The 22,977-nt window shown below is 58.3% G+C and overlaps 1 long non-coding RNA gene across 1 annotated transcript; it reads left to right on the top strand.

Moving 5' to 3' along the window:
* The first annotated feature begins 1,254 nt into the window (after positions 1–1,254).
* On the top strand, positions 1,255–3,632 carry LOC142826426 (uncharacterized). Its single transcript, XR_012900556.1, has 3 exons — positions 1,255–1,598; positions 1,992–2,093; positions 3,065–3,632. It is a non-coding gene; the product is annotated as an uncharacterized LOC142826426 (long non-coding RNA).
* The last annotated feature ends 19,345 nt before the right edge of the window (positions 3,633–22,977 follow it).

The following is a 22,977-nucleotide window of genomic DNA, read 5'->3' on the forward strand; positions in this document are numbered from 1 at the left end:
CTCTGTTCAATCTTCATCAGTGATTTAGATATTGGCATGGAGAGGGCGCTTATTAAGTTTGCAGATGATACGAAGCTGGGAGGGGTGGCAAGTGCTTTGGAGGAAGGGTCAGAATTCAAAGTGATCTGGACAAACTGGAAAAATGGTCTGAGGTAAATAGGATGAAGCTTAATAAAGACAAATGCAAAGTGCTCCACTTCGGAAGGGACAATCCACGTCACACACACAGAACAGGAAGTGACTCTCTAGGAAGGAGTCCTGCAGAAAGGGATCTAGGGCTCAGAGTGGACCACAAGCTAAATAGGAGTCAAAAGTGTGACACTTGCAAAAAAAAGCAACCACGATTCTGGGAGGCACTAACAGGAGTGTGGTGAGCAAGACAGGAGAAGTCAGAATTCCGCTCTGCTCTGCGCGGATTAGGCCTCACTTGGAGTCGTGTCTCCAGTTCTGGGCACCATGTTTCAGGAATGAATTGGAGAAATTGGAGAAGGCCTGGAGAAGAGCAACAAAAATGTGGAACAGTTTAGAAAACATGAGAGTGAAAGAACTGGGCTTGTTTAGTCTGGAAAGGAGAAGACTGAGAGGGGACATGAGAGCGGTTTTCACGTACCTAAAAGGGTGTCCCAAGGAGGAGGGAGACAAACTGTTCCCCTTGGCCTCTGAGGACAGGACAAGGAGCAATGGGCTGAAACTGCAGCAAGGGAGGTTTAGGTTGGACATTAGGAAAATGTTTCTGCCGGTCAGAAAAACTTCCTGTCAGGGGGGTGAAACACTGGAACAAATTGCCCTTGCAGGCTGTGGAATCTCCATCACTGGGGATATTTCAGAGCAGGTTGCACAGACACCTGTCAGGGATGATCTAGACGGTGCTGGGTCCTGCCGTGAGGGCAGGGAACTGGACTCGATGGCTTCCCGAGGTTTCTTCCTGTTCTACTGTTCTGTGATTCTGTGATTCCCAGACCAGACGGATCAGTCCCAGACCAGCAGGGCTGGCGGGGAAGGGGAGGGGTGGTGGTCAAGCTGTTTCTCTACCGTATCTATCTCTGGGCAGTTCCTGAGTCTCTAAGGGCAGGGCCCATGAGCAGTGGTTGGGCTGTGGCTGGTTGTACAGCTCTGGGCTCTGATTGTCCAAGTGTCCCAAGGCGCTGGCTGGGGGCAGGACACCAGCCGTGTGGGGGGAGGGGATGGTGATGCCACAAAGGCCTGGGGGGGAAGGAGCTGGGGGGGGGCTGAGCTCATGGAGATTCCCTGACATCAGCTGCAAGGCAGGGCAGCCTCAGAGACACCCCCCCTCCCCAGCCCTTTCTGGCTGTGTGGGAGCCCCCCAAAGAGGCGGGGCTGGAATCGCTCTGAGACCGACCCCTCGGGGGAGACCTGGGCCAGCCCTTGGGACGTCCCCTGAGACCTCTCGCCCACCCCCTCTCCCAGTCTCACTGCTGTTTGGCTGAGCAGGGGGCCATGGAGAGGGAGGAGGTTTCCCAGCGGTGACCCCGTCTCCTCTTCCTTTGCAGGCTCCGCACGGCGGGGTCTGGCCTCGGGCCGGCCCTGCGGGGGGACCTGCGGGCAGAGCCCCACACGGACGCTCAGACAGCGGGGAGGTGAGCATGGGCGAGCAGGGGGAGGCTGTTTTCCTTTAGCACTGGGGGTGGGGGGTGGGAAAGGGGAGACTGGGGACCCTTGGGCAGGGCTGTGTTGGGCCCTTCCCCCTCCAGGGTCAGGGCTGGGAGTGGAAGTTGATCTCAGGGCCTGGCTGGTTCTGGGAACAAGAACCTCAAATCCCATCCCCTCCCCCTCACAACTCCCCCCTCCCCCACTATGGGATCCATCCACATTGCCCTAGTCTGGAGAGACAAGGCCCTTCCCAAGAGCCAGGCCCATGGATCCGACTCGCTCCCCTGAGCACCAGGGCCCAGCCCCGGGGATGGGGATGGGGGCTCGTTGGCACAGCCTGGGCTCGGGTCTATTGACCTGCCCCCCCTCTCTCCCCCCAGCGTGTCAGCTCCTGCATCGTGCCCAGAGTGTCCCAAGGGAGCCAAGGCCCCAGGGAGCAGCAGAGCCCGGTTGTAATTGCCCCCCCGCACCCGGCATGGGAGGTGAGTGACCTCTGAGCCTCTCTGGCCCCGGGGTGAGCAGGCGGCTCCCACAGGCCGCAGGGCGGCAGCGGCAGGGCTGTGGGCTGGGAGTGACCCCTGGGGAGGACAGAGTCAGAGCCGGGCCTGAGCCAGACTTGGGTCCAGCTCATCTTCTCCTGGCTCAGGGGAGACCTGGGGACGATAAGGACCCATGATCCGGCCTGGGCTCCAGCCAGGTTCCTTTCTGGCCATGGGCCCCTCCTTGTCCCCTGGTAGGGTTACCAGATGGGTTTGAAATCCTCCCAGACACACGTGATCTCAGAACGGGAAGGGGGGGACTGGCTGGGAGGGGAGTGAGGCTGGGATGGGGATGGGGGAATGGAGCTGGCGCGGGGAGATCGGGGGCGGGGAAGACCAGCCAGTGGGAAGCAGGGCTGGCTGGGAGGAGATTGGGAGGAGCAGGGCTGACAAGGGGAGAACTGGGAGCGGGGAGGGCAGGGAAGGGACCATTGGGGCTAACTGGGATGGAGTTGGGGGGAGGGGGTCTGGCCAAGGGGGGAACGGCCAGTGGGGAGCGGGGCTGGCCCAGGTGCACACAGATCCCGGGGCGCTGCCTGTCCCGTGCCCCTCTCCCAGGCACTCCCCCTACCCCGCCAGGCTTCCGTCGGGTGCCCAGCCGGAAAACCAGAAAACACTGACCTTGCTCATGTCCGGTGAGTTCTGACTGTTCTCACCGGGCAGGGGGCCCAAAAACTGGACTGTCTGGTCGAACACCGGACACCTGGGACCCTGAATGGGAGCCCTGGGGCAGCCGGATGCTGTGGGGGAACAGCTGGCATGGGGGGAGGAGGGAGGCGGTAGCAGCTCCTGCAGTGATAGGCCAGAGGGGTCTGGCCCTCGGTGCCTTAGAGAGGCGCCACCCAGGGCCAAGCCCCCACTGCCCCCTGGGTCCCGGGCCCCGCATATGACAGGCCCTTGCTGTCTTGGGACAGGAGGACCCCGGCCACGGGGATGCACCAGCTCCCCCACCCCCAGCTTGGCTCCAGGGCCGGTGTTGCCTGCAGGGAAGGAGCTGCCAGCAGGAGCCGGAGCATCAGTCGGAGCTTTTCCTCCTCACGCAGGGACTGGAGCCATGGACACGATCTGGCCCTGGGCCGGGAGCCAGGAAAGAAGGAGGAGCTGCCCCTCCCCCCCGCGGGGGATAGAACCTCCTCTCCCCCACTCCTGTCCCTGGACAGAGGCCTGCACAGCCCAGTGAGTCAGGGCCAGCTTATGGACTGTAGCCATTGGGCTGCACAGCCCTGACTAAAGGGGCAAGGTACCGACACTGGCCATTGGGCCACACTGCCCTTAGAAAAGGGGTAAGGTACTGACACTGGCCATTGGGCCACACTGCCCTTAGAAAAGGGGCAAAGTGCTGACTCTGGCCATTGGGCCACACTGCCCTTAGAAAAGGGGCAATGTACTGACACTGGCCATTGGGCCACACTGCCCTTAGAAAAGGGGTAAGGTACTGACACTGGCCATTGGGCTGCACAGCCCTGACTAAAGGGGCAAGGTACCGACACTGGCCATTGGGCCACACTGCCCTTAGAAAAGGGGCAAAGTGCTGACTCTGGCCATTGGGCCACACTGCCCTTAGAAAAGGGGCAAAGTACTGACTCTGGCCATTGGGCCACACTGCCCTTAGAAAAGGAGCAAAGTACTGACTCTGGCCATTGGGCCACACTGCCCTTAGAAAAGGGGCAAAGTACTGACTCTGGCCATTGGGCCACACTGCCCTTAGAAAAGGGGCAAGGTACTGACACTGGCCATTGGGCCACACTGCCCTTGGAAAAGGTGCAAAGTGCTGACTCTGGCCATTGGGCCAAACTGCCCTGAGAAAAGGGGCCAGTTACAGACTTCAGCCACTAGGCCGCCCTGCCCTACGGGAAGCTCTTCCAGAGGGGAGTTTGGAGCCCACAGGCTTTGAGGCGGGAGAAGTTGCCATCACCTCAGAATCAGGCGCAGTCTGGATCCAGTGACCCAACAGAGAAGATTCCAGCCCCAGGGACGGGTGTCACGGCGTAGACTGAAGACTGAACAACCAGCCCAGCAGACAGGACCAGGCGAGGTCACACACGGGACCAGGGCAGCGAAGGAGGAAACCGGCCGGCCAGGGCAGAGAGGCCAGACGGGGGCTCACCTCGGGGACCTGCTGTAGCTGGAACAGACGAAGGGGCCTCCCTGTCGCGCCGCTTCCCCCAGACCCGAGCTCGGGTTACCGGTGCCTTTCAGCCAGGACGCCAGGCAGAGAAGCCACAGAAACCACGGCGCCTCGCAGCCCTGCCCTGGGCGTCGGAGGCCTGGCCAGGCCCTTCCCACCCAGTGCAGATCCCTACGGTGGGGGTGGGGAACCTTAGGTGCGGGGGCCGGATGCAGCCCCGGCTGGCGGGGATCCGGCCCCTGAAGCTCGGGGCTCCCCCCTGCACTGGGGGCCCACGCTGGGGAGAGGAGGGGGGCTGTTTCTCACTTGTGGGCAGCCCCCCATAGATTTCTCTTTGGGTAATTAGCCCCGACCCAGCAAAGGTTCCCCACCCCTGCTCTGTGGGGGGTAAAGGTCCCTGGGAACCTGACTAGGGCCCCACCCATTTCACAGCCAGGAGACGTGCAACGGGGGGAGAGGAGGGGATGGGGGAATGGCGAGGGGAGTCTGAGCTCCCCATGTGACGAGGGGCCTGGAGCGTCAGCTGCTCCCTGACCTGGCTGGGATGGGACAGGAGTTGTTCTGCCCCGACACGGGCACTCGCGGAGGGGGCAGATCAGAGCCACCCTGAGGGGCAGGGAGAAGTGAGGGTGGAACGGCTCAAGCTCTGCCCCACAGGCTGCTGGGAAGTGAAATTGGCACTCTTGGGACGCCCCCACCCCCATTGCACACAATCCTAGTTTGGGCCAGGACCCAGCCGGTCGGAGAGCCGGGAAATTTCCCAGGGAAGCCCCTGGGAGTGTGCCAGGGAGCAGCGTGGACACGGTCTGGCTGTGAAATGGGCGAGGTTGCAGGGGGACGCGATGGGGCCCTAGTTCCGGCGTATTCCCTGGAAGTTGTGGGAAAGGGTCTGCCAGAAACTCCTGGCCCTGTTGGTCTCCAGGGTCATTGGGGAATCCCCTAGTGCAGCCTTTCTCCAGCTGGGGCTCCCCACCCAAAAGGGGGTCCCAGGGCCAGGGGAGGGGGCTCGCGAGCAGGGTCACTGGCCGCTTGGGTTTTCCCAGCCATGACCTCGTCTTCAGGCCCCAAATCTTCCTCTGGGCAGATGTTTGGAAATATTAAAAACTGTCGGATTTCTCCCGGCTTTCCCAGCTGAGTGGCTGGAGAGCAGCGGCTACTGTCTGGCCATCCGGTTTGGGGGCAGCCCCATTGACAGCAGCAGCACAGGAGGAAGGGAGGCCAGGTCCGGTGTTGCCACCCTTCCTTCTGCACTGCTGCTGGCGGGGGGGCTGCCTTTCCATCTGGGTGGCTGCAGAGCAGCGGCCCCTGGCAGGTCACCCAGCTCAGAATTCAGCGCCAGCACCAGCTGCAGCGCAGAGGGAAGGGGGCATGATAAGGTCTTGCCTCCTCCCCTTCTGCACTGCTGCAGGGTGTGGGGCTGCCTTCTGACCCGGGTGGCTGGAGAGCAGTGGCTGCTGGCCAGGGGCCCAGCTTAGACGACGGCGTCCCTGCCAGCAGCAGCACAGAAGCAGGGTGGCTCCGTGTTGTGTCACTCCTACTTCTGCACCACTGCTGGCGGGGGCCCTGTCCTCCGAGCTGGGCGCCCCAGGAGCAGCCACGACTCTCTGGTCACCCGCTCGGCCGTCAGTGCTGCCCCAAGAGCGGTGCAGCAGGAAGTGCAGGAGGGGCGGGATTGCAGCACTTCCTTCAGCACCGCGGCGGGTGTCAGCCCTGCCTCCCAAACTGGGTGACCAGAGAGCGGGTGCCACTGGCCAGGGGCTACCTCAGAGGGCAGCGCCGATACCAGCAGCAGCACAAACTAGGGGTGTCAACGTGTGTAGCTGGCTACACGATTAACCGATACGTCTGGGCTTATTGGTTAATCCTGTCGCCTCCACACACCCCTCCCCCGGCTGCCTCAGGAACAGAAGCAGCAAGAGGGGGGGAAGGTGGGAGCTGGTGTCTGCGGGGATCCAGCTATTAAGCTGCCTCCCCATGAGCACCAGATCCCATGGAGCTGCCTGGCCCGCACCATGGGCTGCTGCCTCTCATAGAGATGCAGCAACACGGAGGGTGAGGGAGTCAGGCAGGAGCTGGTGCACACGGGAAGCAGCTTTCAAGACAGCTCCCCATGTGTATCAGCTCCTATGGAACCACGTCTCACCCATCCCCCTCCACTGCTGCCTCCCTATCAGCGTGGGGGCAGGGCAGACATGAGATGAGATGTTCGGGGAACTATCTTCTAAGCCGGCTCTCCACACAGGCCAGCTCCATGGAGCCCCCTTTCCTCCCTCGCTGTCTCACCAAGGCTGTGTCCAGACTCCATGCCTCCGTCGACGGAGGCATGTAGATTAGCCAGATCGGAAGAGGGAAATGAAGCCGCGATTAAAATAATCGCGGCTTCATTTAAATTTAAATGGCTGCCCCGATCTGCCGATCAGCTGTTTGTCGGCAGATCGGGAGAGTCTGGACGCGATGCCCCGACAAAGAAGCCTTTCTTCATCGACACAGGTAAGCCTCGTGAAACCAGGTTTACCTGTGTCGATGAAGAAAGGCTTCTTTGTCGGGGCATCGCGTCCAGACTCTCCCGATCTGCCGACAAACAGCTGATCGGCAGATCGGGGCAGCCATTTAAATTTAAATGAAGCCGCGATTATTTTAATCGCGGCTTCATTTCCCTCTTCCGATCTGGCTAATCTACATGCCTCCGTCGACGGAGGCATGGAGTCTGGACACAGCCATAGAGGCGAGGAGGACGGGGGGTTGCTCGAGGGGAGCTGACTTAAAATCTAGTTCTCCGTGAGCACCAGTTCTGCGGAGCTGCCTGCTCCTCCCTCTCTCATTCCAGAGGAGGCTGCTGCAGAGCAGCCTCTGTCCGGGGCTGGCACAAGCTCTCGTCACACAGAGGCTGCTGTGTGGGATGCCGGTGCAGCCTCTGTCTGCTGTGTGGGATGCCGGTGCAGCCCCTCATTGCTGACTCAGGCACCAGGGACTATCGAATAATCATGGAATTGCTACAGTTTGATGCAGTGACATGATTGTTCAGTGACTCCCTGTCTGACATCCCCAGCAAACAGGGAGGGGGGCCCTGGACGGTGCTCCCCTCGTCCTTCTCTGCCTTCGCTGGCAACAGCGCCGCCACTCCCGCCGGGCAGCTGGACAGTCCGTGCTGTCTCCGGTAACAGTGCAGAAGGCAGGTGGGCTGCTGCAGCTTTGCCTCCCTGCCTTCCGTGCCGCTGCTGCTGGGTAAGGATGTTAAATAACGATTCACGGACAAGTTGAGGAGTCGATGGAATTTCCATTGGCTACTCGACTAGTCGATGGGCACTTTCTGCACTTTGAACTGGACAAGAGCCCCAGCAGGGCCTCCTGTGCACTTCAAAACGGGAACTCCATGTGCAGCCCGGGGCCAGCAGGAAATCCCACTGACTCGGCTTTACGAGGGTCCTTCCGCTTTGAAAGGCTCAGGATCCTGGAGGCTCTTGTGCATTTCTGAGTGGAAGCACCTGCATGGAGCCTGGAGTCAGCGGGGGACTCAGACCCCTGGCATCCCCGAGGTCCATGCGGCGCTGCTCCTTTGGAGAACCCCCTTTTCACACCTTTTCCCATGAGCAGGCAGCGCCAGCACCACCAGCAGCGCAGAAGGGAGGGCGGCCTGGTGTGGCAGTGCCTCCCTTCCCTCTGCACTGCTGCGGGCAGAGGCTCTGCCTACTAATGGGGAGGCTGAGGAAGTTATAAGGGGTCAGGTGCCCAACCTGGATGGCAACCCCACCGCCAGCAGCAACGCAGGAGGGAGGGGAGCTGGTCTGGTATCGCCACCCTCCCTGCTGTGCCGCTGCTGGCCGTGCCTCTCACTTCTCAGCTGGGCAGCTAGAGAGCGCAGGCACCATGTGCACAAGGCCGCCTGACCCAGCAGAGCCACCCTCCCTTCCGTGCCACTGCTGGGGGCAGCCCTGCCTGCCACACTGACGCTACGTCTAGACGACAGGCTTTTGTCCACAGAAGTTTTGTCGACAGATACTGTGGACAAAGCTTCTGTCAACAAAGAGCATCTAGACTACGTCCAGTTCTGTAGACAGAGCAAGCCGCTTTGTCAACATGACAGTGTAGACGCAAAGGGCAGTGGAGATGCAATAGCGCCTTCTGGCGACAGAACTCTCTCGACAAAAGGCGTCATTCCTCGTAGAATGAGGTTTACAGCTGTCGACAAAACAGCGGAGTCAACAGAACTAAGCAGCAGTGTAGACGCAGGTATAATTGTGTCGACAAAAGTTCACTTTTGTCAACAAAACCCTGTAGTCTAGACACACCCTGAGTGGCCTGCGAGTGGCCCATGCTGGCAGGACACCCAGCTGCAAAGTCAGCGCCAGCAGCAGCGCAGGAGGAAGGGAGGCCTGGTCTGGTATCTCAGCCCTTCCTTCTGTGCCGCTGCAGGCGGTGGCGCTGCCTTTGGACCTGGGCGGCAGCAGAGCAGCGGCTGCTGTTGTGGGGCCCAGTTCGGAGGGGGCCCCACTAGCAGCGAGTGAGGGGTGGTCACTGACGGGTCCCCCAGCTCAGAAGTCAACGCCGCCCCAGCAGCAGCGCAGAGGCAGGGTGGCCTGGCATGTTGTTGCCACCGTTCCTTCCGCACTGCTGCTGGCAGGGCTGCCTTCTCCGCTGGGGACCACAGAGCAGGGGCCACAGGGGAGGTGCCCAGCTCGGAGGGCAGCTCCGCTCCCAGCAGCAGCGCAGAAGGAAGGGGGAGTGGCTGCCATTGCATCCTTCCCTCTGCCCCCTGCTGGGGGCATCGCTCCCTTCCAAGCTGGGTGGCCAGAGCGAGCGGGATCCCAGTGGGGTCAGTGCCAGCAGCAGCAGCAGCGCAGGAGAAGTGGAGGCAGCGATGCCGTTGCCACCCGTCCGTCTGCGCCGCTGCTGGCCAGGTTGGGGGCAGAGAGCAGCTGCCCCTCCAGCCGCCCAGCTGGGGAGGCCAGGAGAGATCAGGGACATTTCTTCTTATTTCCAAACTCCGCCGGGATGGGGACCTGGGGACTGAACACGAGGCCACGGCTGGGAAAGCCCAAACGTCCGGTGCCCCCGTGAGCGACCCTCCTGCCCTCGCCTTGCCGCCCCCTTCTGGGCAGGGACCCCCAGGGGGAGAAACGCTGCACTAGGGGATTCCTCTACGACCCCGAGGGCCACCACGGCCAGGAGTTCCCGGCAGCCCCTTTCCCACCACTTCCACGGAGGAGGCGGCAGGTTCTCAGGGGAGGTTTCCCCGACTCAGAGATCTGCCTGGATGGAGAGTGGAGGAGCAAAGGGAGGGCCTGGCCAGGATCGCCCAGGGCCAGGGCAGGGCTCACACGGCAGCACCCGCGGCAGGGAACCTGTTGCTCAGCCAGGCCCAGAACTCTGTGTCTCCCGGCCACTGGGGCCAGCCCAGATGTATCCAGCCTCCTGATGACTTGAGAGTCCCAGCTGCCTCTTCCTGTGTAGCCTGGAAGAAGAAAAGCGACTCGAGACCTCCAAGAGATGCTCCCTCGATGCCAAAATCTCCACCCAGCTCAGGGGTAGCATCAGCAGGAGCCAAATAAAAAATTGTGAGATTGGTTTCAAATAAATACATTACAGAGAAATACACAAATTATGTTTTTATGAGCTTTGCTTTCTGGGCCCTAAGCGCACGCTTGGGTCCGTCTCAGCCATTCCCTGCAAACCGGAGGACTTGAAACACTTTTCCCATGACAGCCGAGGGGGCGGCTACACCCCAGGGCCTGTGGGGACAGAGCGGTGCCAGCAGAGCCCCCTCACTGGGATGCAGCCCACAGGCACAGCAGGGGTGTTTCTGTTGCCACGACAACAGCTCCTCCCCAGGGAAAGCCCTCCCAGACTTCTGGCTGGAGCAGTCATGACTAGCAGTCAGAGCAGGGGCTGTGGGTCACAGCTGGGGTCAGGAGTCCCTCAGCAGCTGAAAGGCCGGTCTCCTGGGCTCAGACTTGAAGGGCCGAAGGAACCATCATGAGCACCTGGTCTGACCCCCTGCACCTTGCAGACCCCAGAACCTCACCCACCCCTCCGGTCCAGCCCCAGTCTCCCTGGCTGTGTTACTGACGCCCTCACGTCACGGCTCAGCGGTGGCAAGGGACGGAAAATCCCCCATTGACACAACTTGATCCCAGCCTGGCAGCCTCGTCCACCCTGCCCCCACGGGCTCTGCACATCTCCCCCTCGAGATGAGCCCTTCCAAGGGCGTTGTGCTGCCTTTACTGCAAGGCCGTGCCCTTTCCCCACACTCAGTGTTAACATGGCTGGTCAGCCATGTCTGGAGGGGTGTCTGCTAACACCTATGTGACTCCGCGGCCTGGCACCCAGAGGGGTCCCCTCGGTTAGAGGCTCCCAGGCCCAGAGGCCTCGTTGAGAAGTGAGTCTCCTCTCCCTCCTGAGACATATGGCCAAGAGGTCCAGTCCATAGGTCAGTCCCTTCTATCAGGAGCAATAGGGCCTAGCTCAGAGGTGAGTGCAAACTTCCAGAGAACTCTCTTGCTACGGGTAGTGGGGTTAGCTGGACCCGGGCCCTCCCGCTACCCTGGGTCCAAGCCCCGGGCTCTGTTGGCCGTTGAGCAGGGACTCCGACCGCCACACGCTGAGCTTGCGAGGAGCAATCCCCGCCTTGGGCACCTTCCGACCAGCTCTGGCGCATCTCTCCTGTCGTGCAGCCTCTGGGCAACGTCCGGCTGCTGCTGGAGTTTCCCGCCGCCCCGTTACACCGAAATCCTGCCTTGCTGCAGATGAGCACTCATAGTTTCCCCCTCCTGAAATAGCATTTTCCAAGGGCCGGGACCCTTTGTGGAAGCCTCCCCATCCCCAGGCTGAAATCCTATTTCAAGTGTGTTCCAGCACCAGCTGGCAGGGTCCCATGTCTCTGTGGGTCCGACTGTAACTTGGGCTTCAAGGGAAAACACAAAGCCATTTCCAGATTAGTGCTCTGAGCACTGGGCCGGCAAGGTCCTTACTCACCATGAATGGCTGTGTCTATAAGACCCAGATTAAAAACACAGGTATTGGGGGAGTGGGAGCCGTGTCAGTCTGTGTCTATAAAAACAATGAGGGCTCCAGTGGCACCTCAGACTAATGGATTTATCTGGGCGTCAACTTTTATGGGCAAACCCCACGTCCTTGTTACTTTCCTACGTGCCTCCAGCGTCCATCCAGGACCCATCACATGCTCCATGTCCAACGCCAAGCCCTGAGACACACCCACACGGGCTCCAGTCTGTCAGAGACAGACACCCCCAGGGTCTGGGCCAGCCATTCTGCAAACTGCACCATGCGCCTGGGGAGGGGAGGACACAGACTGACAGGACCAGACATGCACCCAGAAGTCACCTCCTGCAGGACAGACCCAAGAAGGAAACTCACAGAACACCCCAGAACACTCATGTACAGCCCCCCACTCACACCCCTCCAGACAGGCCCTGAGACAGCTCCAGCAGCCCCTCAGCCTGGTCTGTGTCGCCTGGTGACCCCCTCAGCCTCGCACCCACCACCTAACAGCTGCTCAGGACCCACAGAAACGGCATCCCGCTCCCATCACCTCCCCAGCTGGGCCCGTAGCCGGGGAGTCCAGGGACGAGGGTCTCTGGGCAGGGTCTGCAGGCAGCGCTGGAAGAAGGACACGTGCCGCCCCTTCTGGGAATCCAGCCGCTCCTCATCCCCAGAGCCCGGATCCTTCCCCGTCATCTGAGAACCCCCCTTGGGCACTAACCTGTCCCCCTCAGCCATTACCCACCCCCCCACCTCCAGCCGCTAAACCCCCAACCTCCAGCATAACCTGCCTAGCCTCTAACCCCCCCTACATCAGCCATTAACCCTTCCCCCCAGCCATTGACCCCTCCAGCCACTAACCCCGCCTACCTCAACCATGAACCATCCCAGTCACTCACCCCCTCCCACCTCTACCATGGACCTCCTTGCTGCTAACCCTCCCCCCGACTCAGCCACTAACCCCACCATCTCAGGCATTAACTTCCCTAGCTACTAACACCCCCAACTCAGCCACTGACCCCCCCGGCCACTAACCTCCTCCAACTCAGCCATTGGCCACTAACCCCCTCTAACTCAGCCATTGACCCCCCAGCCACTAACCCCCTCCAACTCAGCCATTGGCCACTAACCCCCTCCAACTCAGCCACTGACCGCCCGGCCACTAACCCCCTCTAACTCAGCCACTGACCCCCCGGCCACTAACCTCCTCCAACTCAGCCATTGGCCACTAACCCCCTCCAACTCAGCCACTGACCGCCCGGCCACTAACCCCCTCCAACTCAGCCATTGGCCACTAACCCCCTCCAACTCAGCCACTGACCCCCCCGGCCACTAACCTCCTCCAACTCAGCCATTGGCCACTAACCCCCTCCAACTCAGCCACTGACCCCCCAGCCACTAACCTCCTCCAACTCAGCCATTGGCCACTAACCCCCTCTAACTCAGCCACTGACCCCCCGGCCACTAACCTCCTCCAACTCAGCCATTGGCCACTAACCCCCTCCAACTCAGCCACTGACCCCCCGGCCACTAAACTCCTCCAACTCAGCCATTGGCCACTAACCCCCTCCAACTCAGCCATTGGCCACTAACACCCTCCAACTCAGCCATTGACCCCCCGGCCACTAACCTCCTCCAACTCAGCCATTGGCCACTAACCCCCTCCAACTCAGCCACTGACCCCCCGGCCACTAACCTCCTCCAACTCAGCCATTGGCCACTAACCCCCTCCAACTCAGCCACTGACCCCCCGGCCACTAACCTCCTCCAACTCAGCCATTGGCCACTAACCCCCTCCAACTCAGCCACTGACCCCCCAGCCACTAACCCCCTCCAACTCAGCCATTGGCCACTAACCCCCTCCAACTCAGCCACTGACCCCCCGGCCACTAACCCCCTCCAACAAAGCCATTGGCCACTAACCCCCTCCAACTCAGCCATTGACCCCCCAGCCACTAACCTCCTCCAACTCAGCCATTGGCCACTAACCCCTTCCAACTCAGCCATTGGCCACTAACCCCCTCCAACTCAGCCATTGACCCCCCGGCCACTAACCCCCTCCAACTCAGCCATTGATCCTTCTGGCCTCGAAACCCCAAAATCAGACATTAACCCCTCTGATCTCGAGCTCTCCCCAGTAGCCAATAAATGCCCCAGACACTTACCCCCCCACCTCAGCCACTTTCCCTCCTGGCCTGTAACATCCCTCCACACACAAAGCACAGCTGCTAACCACTGCTAACAGCGCACCTCAGCTATTAGTAGCTCCCCACACTGCTCATTCCCCCCATTCTGTCATGACCCCCCCCCCAGCCACTCACCCCCTGTGACGGCGCGTTGGGGGTTCCCCGTCTCCTGCACCCCGAAATGGCACAAACAGACTGCACCAGCCAGTGGAATTGAGGGTGGTTTATTGCTCCTCCAGCACAGCGCAGCACAGATGTAATCTGGTTACAGGAACTGGGCTAGGATGCCTCAGGCCCCCTTGAGATGGGGGAGACTGGGCCCCTAAACTCCAGCCCCTTCCCCTAGGCTCTCCTCCATGCTCTTCCACAGTCTAACTAAATTCCCCTCCAGCCCTGCCCCCGCAGTCAGGGCAGCATTCCACCTTCCTTTGTTCCTCTCCATGGGGGGTGTCTGGCCACTGGTTCAACCAGTTTGGCCTTATCTCTGCCTAGCCAGGTTTTCCCTGCTGGGTCTTGCTCCAGACAGCAGGGGTCACCACAGCCCAGCAAGTACCCCCACTACGTCACAGTTCTCCCCCCTCCGAGAGCGAACTGAGCAGGGTCACTCCGCTCGTGACCTAGGGAAGTTCGGGTCCTCTGCGTGGGAACCCGCCCCGGGGACATGGGTGCTCCCTTTGACTCGGGCCGGCCGTGGCAAGGCCCCACATGAGCTGGCTTCCCTCTGTCCACTCGCCGCCCCGCTTCAGGGCGACTGGCGCAGGCCTGTCCTCGGGGGTCACACCCACCCTTCCGCTGGCCTTGATCTCTGGCCAGGGTCTCTCGGGCCGGGGCCATGAGCCCAGTGAGCCTTCTCTGGACAGCCAGGGCGGCTTCCACCCCCGAAGCTCCATCCAGGGAGGACTTCCCCTCCCATAACTCTCTCAGCAAGCCCAGAGGGTCTATCTGGGGTAGAGACCCCCAAGCCGCTTTCCTCCTGTCTTGGGCCTTCCCGCCCCTCTGGCAGGAGTCACAGGACCGGCAGTACCGCTGCACGGCTGTAAAGATTCCCGGCCAATAGAAGTGCTGGAGCAGCTTCAGCCGGGTGCTCCGGATCCCCCGGTGGCCCCCAACGGGGACATCGTGGGCCAAATACAGCAGCTTGAGGCGATACTTTCGGGGGACGACCAGCTGCCGCTGGACACCCCATGCCCTCGCCTTCCTGGGGGGGAGCCACTCACGGAACAGGAGCCCACGCTCCCGCAGGAATCTCTCCTGGCCACCTCTCCCCCGGGGCTGAGCTGCATGGAGGCCAGCCTGGTCCCTCAGCCTCTGCAAGGAGGGGTCTGCCTGCACCTCAGCCTGGAATTCAGCTGCTGAGGCAGGGATCGGGATCTGTCCCCCACCTCTGCCTAGGTCCGGAGTCCCAGCCTGGCTGGACCCCGTGTCCACTGGGATGGGACCCTGAGGACGCTGCCAGGAGTCCTTCCCTGGACCCACGTTGTCGGCCCCCCGCTGGCTCTGGCTCCGGGTAGGGACTAGAGCCCGCTGGGATCCATGGGGCCACTCCTCTAGGTCATTCCCCATCAGCACCTCGGTGGGCAAGTGCGGGTGCACCCCCACTTCCTTGAGGCCCTCCTTGGCCCCCCATTTCAGATGCACCCTGGCTACAGGCACCTTAAACGGGGACCCGTCTATGCCCTTCAGGGTCAGCTGCGCGTGGGGTAGTATCCGCTCCTGGGCCACTATGTCGGATCGGGCCAGAGTCACCTCCGCCCCCGTGTCCCAGAAGCCCGTCACCTTCCTACCATCCACCTCCAAGGGTATGAGGCACTCGCTCCGCAGGGGCCGTCCTGCCCCCACCCGGTACACGGAGAAATCCGCCTCCTGAGAATCAGACCTCCCAGGGGAGGTGCACTGAGCATCCTTCCCCTCTCTCTGAGCTGAGGTTTGCCTGCCAGCCCCTGCCTCTGGGGCAGCCTGCCCTTCCTCCCGCCCCAGCCAGTTAACCCTGGAAAGTCCCCGGTCCCGGGACCTGGTGCACTGAGCCCTCTTGTGGCCTTTTTGCCCACAGCGCTGGCAAGTTAGGCTTTGGGCTGTCTCTGTCCAGGCCCTGGCTGGTTCTCTGGGGCGCAGACGACCTGTTCCTTGGTCTCGCCCCGTAGTTGACTCCCTCCGTCGCTCAGCCGAGATCCGGTCTCTGCGCGGTTCCCTTTCTCTCTGGGACTCCCGTTCACACCCGGACCGGCTCTCCGTGAACTCATCCGCCAGCCTCCCGGCCTCCTGGGGGTTCTCTGGTCTCCGGTCCTTGAGCCACAGCCTCAGTTTGGGTGGGCACGCTTCATAGAACTGCTCCATCATGACCAGCTTGAGCAGCTCCTCTGCGGTCTGGGCTCCGACTCCAGACACCCACTTGCGGCCGTATTGCGCCAGGCGGGAGGCCAGATCCACATAGGTCTCCCGTGGCCCTTTCTGTACCCCCCGGAACTTCTTCCTGTACATCTCGGGGGTCAGCCCGAACTTGTGCAGCAGGGCCTCCTTGACTCGGTTGTAATCCCCGGGCTGTAGGTCCTCCAGCTGACTGAGCACTCCGGCCGCCTCCTGGCTCAGTGCGGGGATGAGCTCCTGCAGCCAGTCAGCTGGGGGAACCCGTTGCAGTCCACAGGCCCTCTCAAAGGCACTGAGGAACCCGTCTATGTCACCCATGTCCTTCAATTGGGCCACCACGGGCCTCTCCAAGCATCTGGCAGTCCTGGGACCCTGGGGCCCATCCGCACTTGGCGCAGCCGGTGCCCCGCCGGTTCTCCGCTCTGCCATGGCCAGCTCATGCTGCCGCTGCCTCTCTCGATCTTGGCGATCCCTCTCTCGGTCCTCTACTTCCAATTCCTTGATCCGCAGCTGGATCTCCAGCCGCCGCAGCTCTGCTTGGCTGGCCCCTGCCCTAGATGGGCTGCAGCTTGCAGGCCTCCTGGGGGAAGCTGTCTCATCTCTCCTGTGGGTTCCAGCGCTCCTCCCCCTCTCTGAGCCTGACACACTCTCAGGGGGGGTCTGGCTGCTTCCCCTGGGGACAAGATCCTGGCCCTGTGGCTGGTCGTTCTCTTCTAGCTGAGCAATCAGCTGGGCCTTGGTTGCTTTCTGCACAGGCAAGCCCCTCTCTCTGCACAGCCCCACCAGCTCTGCCTTCAAGAGTCGGGCGTAGGCCATCTGCCCGCTGGGCCCCTCGGTGCAGACTCACCAGTCTAGTGCTGCAGCGCCCCACGATTCCCAGGAACCGCTTCGCTCTGTCTCCAGCACGCCTGGCTCCAGGGCTCTTGCTTCTACTGCGCCTTGTCGCTCGCCGCTGGAAGCTTCATCCACGGGGTGCCTCGGATCCCACTTCTGACACCAGTGTGACGGCGCGTTGGGGGTTCCCCGTCTCCTGCACCCCGAAATGGCACAAACAGACTGCACCAGCCAGTGGAATTGAGGGTGGTTTATTGCTCCTCCAGCACAGCGCAGCACAGATGTAATCTGGTTACAGGAACTGGGCTAGGATGCCTCAGGCCCCCTTGAGATGGGGGAGACTGGGCCCCTAAACTCCAGCCCCTTCCCCTAGGCTCTCCTCCATGCTCTTCCACAGTCTAACTAAATTCCCCTCCAGCCCTGCCCCCGCAGTCAGGGCAGCATTCCACCTTCCTTTGTTCCTCTCCATGGGGGGTGTCTGGCCACTGGTTCAACCAGTTTGGCCTTATCTCTGCCTAGCCAGGTTTTCCCTGCTGGGTCTTGCTCCAGACAGCAGGGGTCACCACAGCCCAGCAAGTACCCCCACTACGTCACACCCCCCATCTCAGCCACTAACCTTCCTGGCCTGTAACCGCTCCCCCCACCCCACCTCAGCCATTAACTCCCCTGGCAACTAACCCCACCCAGGCATTATAGAATCATAGAACCATAGAGCCGGAAGAGACCTCAGAAGGTCGTCAAGTCCAGCCCCCTGCTCTAGGCAGGACCAATCCCAACTAAATCAACCCAGCCAGGGCCTTGTCAAGCCGGGACTTAAACTCCTCTAGGGATGGAGACTCCACTACTTCCCTAGGGAACCCATCCCAGTGCTTCACCACCCTCCTAGTGAAATAGTTTTTCCTAATATCCAACCTGAACCTCTCCCACCACAACTTGAGACCATTGCTCCTTGTTCCACCATCTGTCACTACTGAGAACAGCCTCTCTCCATCCTCTTCGGAACCTCCCTTCAGGAAGTTGAAGGCTGCTCTCAAATCCCCCCTCACTCTTCTCTTCTGCAGACTAAATAGACCCAACTCCCTCAGCCTCTCCTCATAAGTCATATGCTCCAGCCCCCTAATCATTTTGGTTGCCCTCCGCTGGACCCTCTCCAGTGCGTCTGCATCCTTTTTGTAGTGAGGGGCCCAGAACTGGACACAATACTCCAGATGTGGCCTCACCAAAGCTGAATACAGGGGAATAATGACATCTCTGGATCTGCTGGCAATGCTCCTCTTAATGCAACCTAATATGCCATTAGCCTTTTTGGCTACAAGGGAACACTGTTGACTCATATCCAGCTTCTCATCCACTGTAACCCCCAGGTCCCTTTCTGCAGAACTACTACTTAACCGGTTGGTCCCCAGCTTGTAACTATGCTTGGGATTCTTCCGTCTCAAGTGCAGGACTCTGCACTTCTACTTGTTGAACCTCATCAGATTTCTTGTGGCCCAATCCTCCAATTTGTCTAAGTCACTCTGGACCCTATCTCTGCCCTCAAGCATATCTACCTCTCCCCCCAGCTTAGTGTCATCCGCAAACTTGTTGAGGGTGCAATTCATCCCCTCATCCAGGTCATTAATAAAGGTATTGAACAAAACTGGTCCTAGAACCGAACCTTGGGGCACTCCGCTAGAAACTGACCACCATCCTGACATCGAGCCGTTGATCACTACTCGCTGGGCCTGGCCTTCTAGCCATCTTTCTATCCATCTTACCGTCCATTTATCCAATCCACATTCCCTTAACTTGCGTGCAAGAATATTGTGGGAGACTGTATCAAAAGCCTTGCTAAAGTCAAGGTATATCACATCCGCTGACTTTCCCATGTCCACCGAGCCAGTTACCTAATCATAGAAGCTTATCAGATTGGTCAGGCAGGACTTGCTCTTTGTGAATCCATGCTGACTATTCCTAATCACTTTCCTCTCATCCAAGTGCCTCAAAATGGATTCCTTAAGGATCCCTTCCATGATTTTTCCAGGAACCGAGGTAAGACTGACTGGCCTATAGTTCCCTGGATCGTCCTTCTTCCCTTTTTTGAAGATGGGCGCTACATTTCCCTTTTTCCAATCATCCGGGATTTCTCCCGATCTCCACGACTTTTCAAAGATAATAGCCAAAGTCTCCTCAATGACATTTGCCAACTCCCTCAGATGCATTAAGTCCGGATCCATGGATTTGTATACGTTTAGCTTTTCTAAATAGTTCCTAACCTGTTCTTTACCCACCACGGGCTGTCCATCTTCATCCCATCTTGCATCACTTAGCACAGAAGTCCAGGAGCCAACCTTGTCCGTGAATACAGAGGCAAAGAATGCATTGAGTACTTCAGCTTTCCCTACATCATCCGTCACTAGGTTACCTCCTTCATCCATTAGGGGCCACACACCCTCTCTGATCACCTTCTTCTTGTTAACATGCCTGTAGAAACCTTTCTTGTTATCCTTCACATCCTTAGCCAGTCGCAATTCCATTTGCACTTTCGCCTTCCTGATAACCCCCCGGCATTTTCAAGCTATACATTTACACTCCTCCCGGGTCATTTGTCCAAGTTTCCACTTTTTGTAAGCTTCCTTTAGCAGCCCCACCCACTACCCCCCTCTGCTCAGCCAGAATGTGAGGGGGCTGTTAGCCACTTACTAAAACACAGTGGGAGTGTTTGGTTGTCCAGCTCCCAGTATCAAAAGGGGAAGGGTCCATGAGAAATCAGGGCCCTGAGACCGACAGACCCCAGGGACAATGGGAAGAGACCAATGCTCCAGGTCAGCCTCACTGACAAGTTGGACAGATCAATGAGGGAATTAGGAGGCTACGTCCCGTCCTCCGTGTGAGCTGGGATTTTCTGGGTCTCTCTGAGGAAAGGAGAGAGAACCAAGGGGAGCAGCAAGAAGAGCAAACTGTGCTGAGGGGCAGACCTGCCGTGACAAAGCCAGGCACACACAGCCCAAAAAGTGCAGACAGCCGCCTGTTTCCTCCCCTGCCCTAAGACAACAGGGCTTCTCCCTCCCCTTTGAGCTTGTGTGGAGGTGAGAAACTGGCTCAGCTGCAGGGCCTAGGCCCAGTCAGCCCAGCAGGGTGGGGTCTCTGTGGCTGGCCAGACTCTGTTGGCTGGTGCCCAGGTGCAAGGTCCCCAGGTTCCCCCACAATTCCAGGCACCAGGCCCCACAGGTGGGAGCTGGTTTGATGCTGAACCCCACAGCTCAGCAACAATTCCTTCAAACTCCCCCTGTGCTCTGGGAGCTGGGTTCACTGTTTGGATTCTTTTTGTGGGGGGTTCTGTTTCTGCATTAACCCTTCCATGGAAAAGGACCTGGTCAGACCCTGCCAGTGGGGGTCATGTGCCTCCACAGCCCATGTTAGAGATTAATTTGGAATATATACTGTAATTGTGCGGTATTGTAACCATCATCAGCAGCTGGGATTTGAACCTGGGACCTCAGGAGCTGACTCTAGGAGCGTCTACCCTCTGAGCTAGAAGCCAGCTGGCACCCAGGCCATGCTGTACAGGTCTCTTGATCTCAACTGTTGCAGTGGTCTCAGTGCCACTTGCCGTACTCAGTAACCACGCTAGGTGTGTGGGTTACAGCATGTTTAATGACTATATGTTTGTGCTTTTAATGTTCAAAAAATGTAAAACAAAATGGAGTCGGTCTCCTTAGACCCCGGGGCTCCATCTTGGGCTTTGCCCCCTCCCTCTGGAACATTCCGAGACAGTTGGGGAACCGGTTCTAACCGGATTTTCCCGCCTTGGCGAGAGTTCCGCTCCCCTCAGGTGCGCGGCCAAGCGGGCTGGGAGTGAGGCTGCTCACTGCTGCCCCCTGGGTCGTTTTTCCAGCTCACAGACAATCGTTATCAGCGCTTAAATCTGGGCTGCTGGGGGGCTCCGTGCAGGCCTGTGGTGGCTACAGAAAATAACCAGCCATTCTCTGAAGTGTCCAAAAGTTGCATAAACAGTGTCAATGTTGTACAAGGGCGAGCATGTGTCTGGGTAAAACATTTCCCTGAATCCAGCCTCCTCTAGCAGCTCAGTCCCACAGTTCAGACAGAGATGAAAGTTACCCCACATTTCACTGGTGACCACCCCAGGGGTATACTAGTATGGATTTATTAAACGAGGAATTAACAATCCACTTCAGGGTTACATTCAAGGGCTATGTCTATATGACAGCCGACGGTCAGGGCAGTGTGTGTGTGTATGCTTCCGAGAAAAGGTTTAACGTCCGTGTCTTTACTGCTAGGACCGGGGTCCCGTCGCAGAGGGTGGCCAGAAGGCCAACAGATGCCCCGTTATATAGGAAGAGCTTATTACACCTTAGATTTTAACTGCTAGAACACAAAGTTCCTTCGCAGCGGGCAGCCTGGGAAAGGCTGGAAAGGTGCCCCAACGGATCTTGTCACCTGGGAGTGACACAGATCCAAACGCCCAAGCTCTCCCTATGTCTGTCCCTTTATGACCGGCTGAAGTTCTTTTAAATTGTGCTTGGTTCTGTTACAGCAACTGGAGGAGTCAGGTTAAAGCTTAAACAGTTACAGGTTTATTAAAAGACTTATAAAAGCATATGGTTACAATGGCTATTGCTCTATTTCTTAAATGCTAGCAAATATATATATATATATATATATATATATATATATATAGGTCTTAAAAATGATCACAGGAAAAAGGTAAAGATAGAAAATAGAAATAATGGTACCAAGTGACAGCTTAATCTTTAAAGAGCTCTAAGTCTATGTATATATATACTTAAGCAGAGGACCACATCCAGGTACAATTTTTACCCCTTTCTGTGCCTCTCGACTCCAGCGTGTCAGGCCAGCGCCGGTCTCTCAATTCCTAGGAAAGACGAATACGAGGTGGGCGTCCCCTTGGAACCTCGGGAGATCAAACACCTAACCCGACCAGCAGATAGATGGTAGATTGACACTCAGAGAAAATGCGCTGCTGGACCTATCTTTATACCCCTGGGGGCCCGTATCCTTTCTTATCTAAGATGCCGAATTCTACTGGTCCGTTTTGTGGCGCCAGTTCTTACAAGCAAGTTTCAAGTTAATTTACACTTGCAAGAGAGAGAACTAAATTGTGAGCACTAGACATTTTTTACTGGGCGAGAGATTCCTCCCCCCCGCGGACGGTTGTGTGTTCGTGTCAATATGGGTTTGAGTCAAGGGCACTCCTTGGCAGCCTCTTGGTCAGCAATTGGCGTATCTCTGTTTACAGCCATTCACAGTCACACAGCCTGGGCCTTCTGCTCTGTGTGCCCTGTATGCTCCAGGCAAGCAAAAATGGATGTTACAAGGGGGGGTTCCTGTCTGGCTACACTATACTACAAGATTTTGGTGCAAAAACAGGCAGAGCGTCCACACCTCAAGCGTGCTTTTGCACAAGAAAATTGACAGAACAGAGGACTTTTGCTGGTAGAGTTATTCCTCTCCCCACAAGGAATAACTCCTTTTTTGCACGACAGCTCTTGCACAAAAAGGCAGGTATAAATGCTCTGCAGGGGGTTTTGCACAAAGCAGAAGTTCTCTAATGCCCATTTTGTGAATGGCAGTCAGAGCTTTCTTGTGCAAAAGTGTCCATGCAGTGTGGACACTCCCTTGTGCAAAAGCACATTACATTTGCAGTGCACTTTGACATCTGGATGCGCGTTTGCACAAGAAGTGTTTGCATGAGAACTCTTCCACAAAAGGCTTCTTGTGCAAAAACCCTGCAGTGTAGACTAAGCAAGGGGATTGAGCTGTCATTGATTGCCACTCTTGGGTTAAACCAAAGGGGAGTGAACTATCTCTCTCACCCACACAAACACAAACTGTGATGGGACAGGGCTTATGGACATGAATATACATAACTCAAAGGTGGTTTGAGCAAATGATTTCATCTAACCTGTCCATCTTCATGTCATGATCCACTGGTTCTGTTTATCTTACTCTGTTGTATGTATCATTTGAATGTGTAAAATTAGACAGGTGGAGTGGGGAATACTTTGTGAGTTTCAAGTGCGTGAATGGGAGACATGGAGGGGGTTACCTGAAACTTCTTGATGAGCCACTGTAAAACAATCTTTTGCCCTTAAGTCTGAGCAGTGGTTGGAAGGGAGCGGCCTCAACTCCTTAACAAAAAGAGTAGGAAAGCAAAGGGTCTTTTGGCTGGGCTGTACCTGAAGGAAGAAGCCAGGCTCCATGGTGTGGAACAGAGTCCTGATTTAGAGTGGCATCTGGAAAAGAGGTTTTAGGGTGAGTTTGTGCTGAGGTGTCAGTGTAGAAATAGCCAAGC

This window comes from Pelodiscus sinensis, unplaced genomic scaffold, assembly GCF_049634645.1.
Source record: "Pelodiscus sinensis isolate JC-2024 unplaced genomic scaffold, ASM4963464v1 ctg39, whole genome shotgun sequence".
Lineage (NCBI taxonomy): Eukaryota > Metazoa > Chordata > Testudines > Trionychidae > Pelodiscus > Pelodiscus sinensis.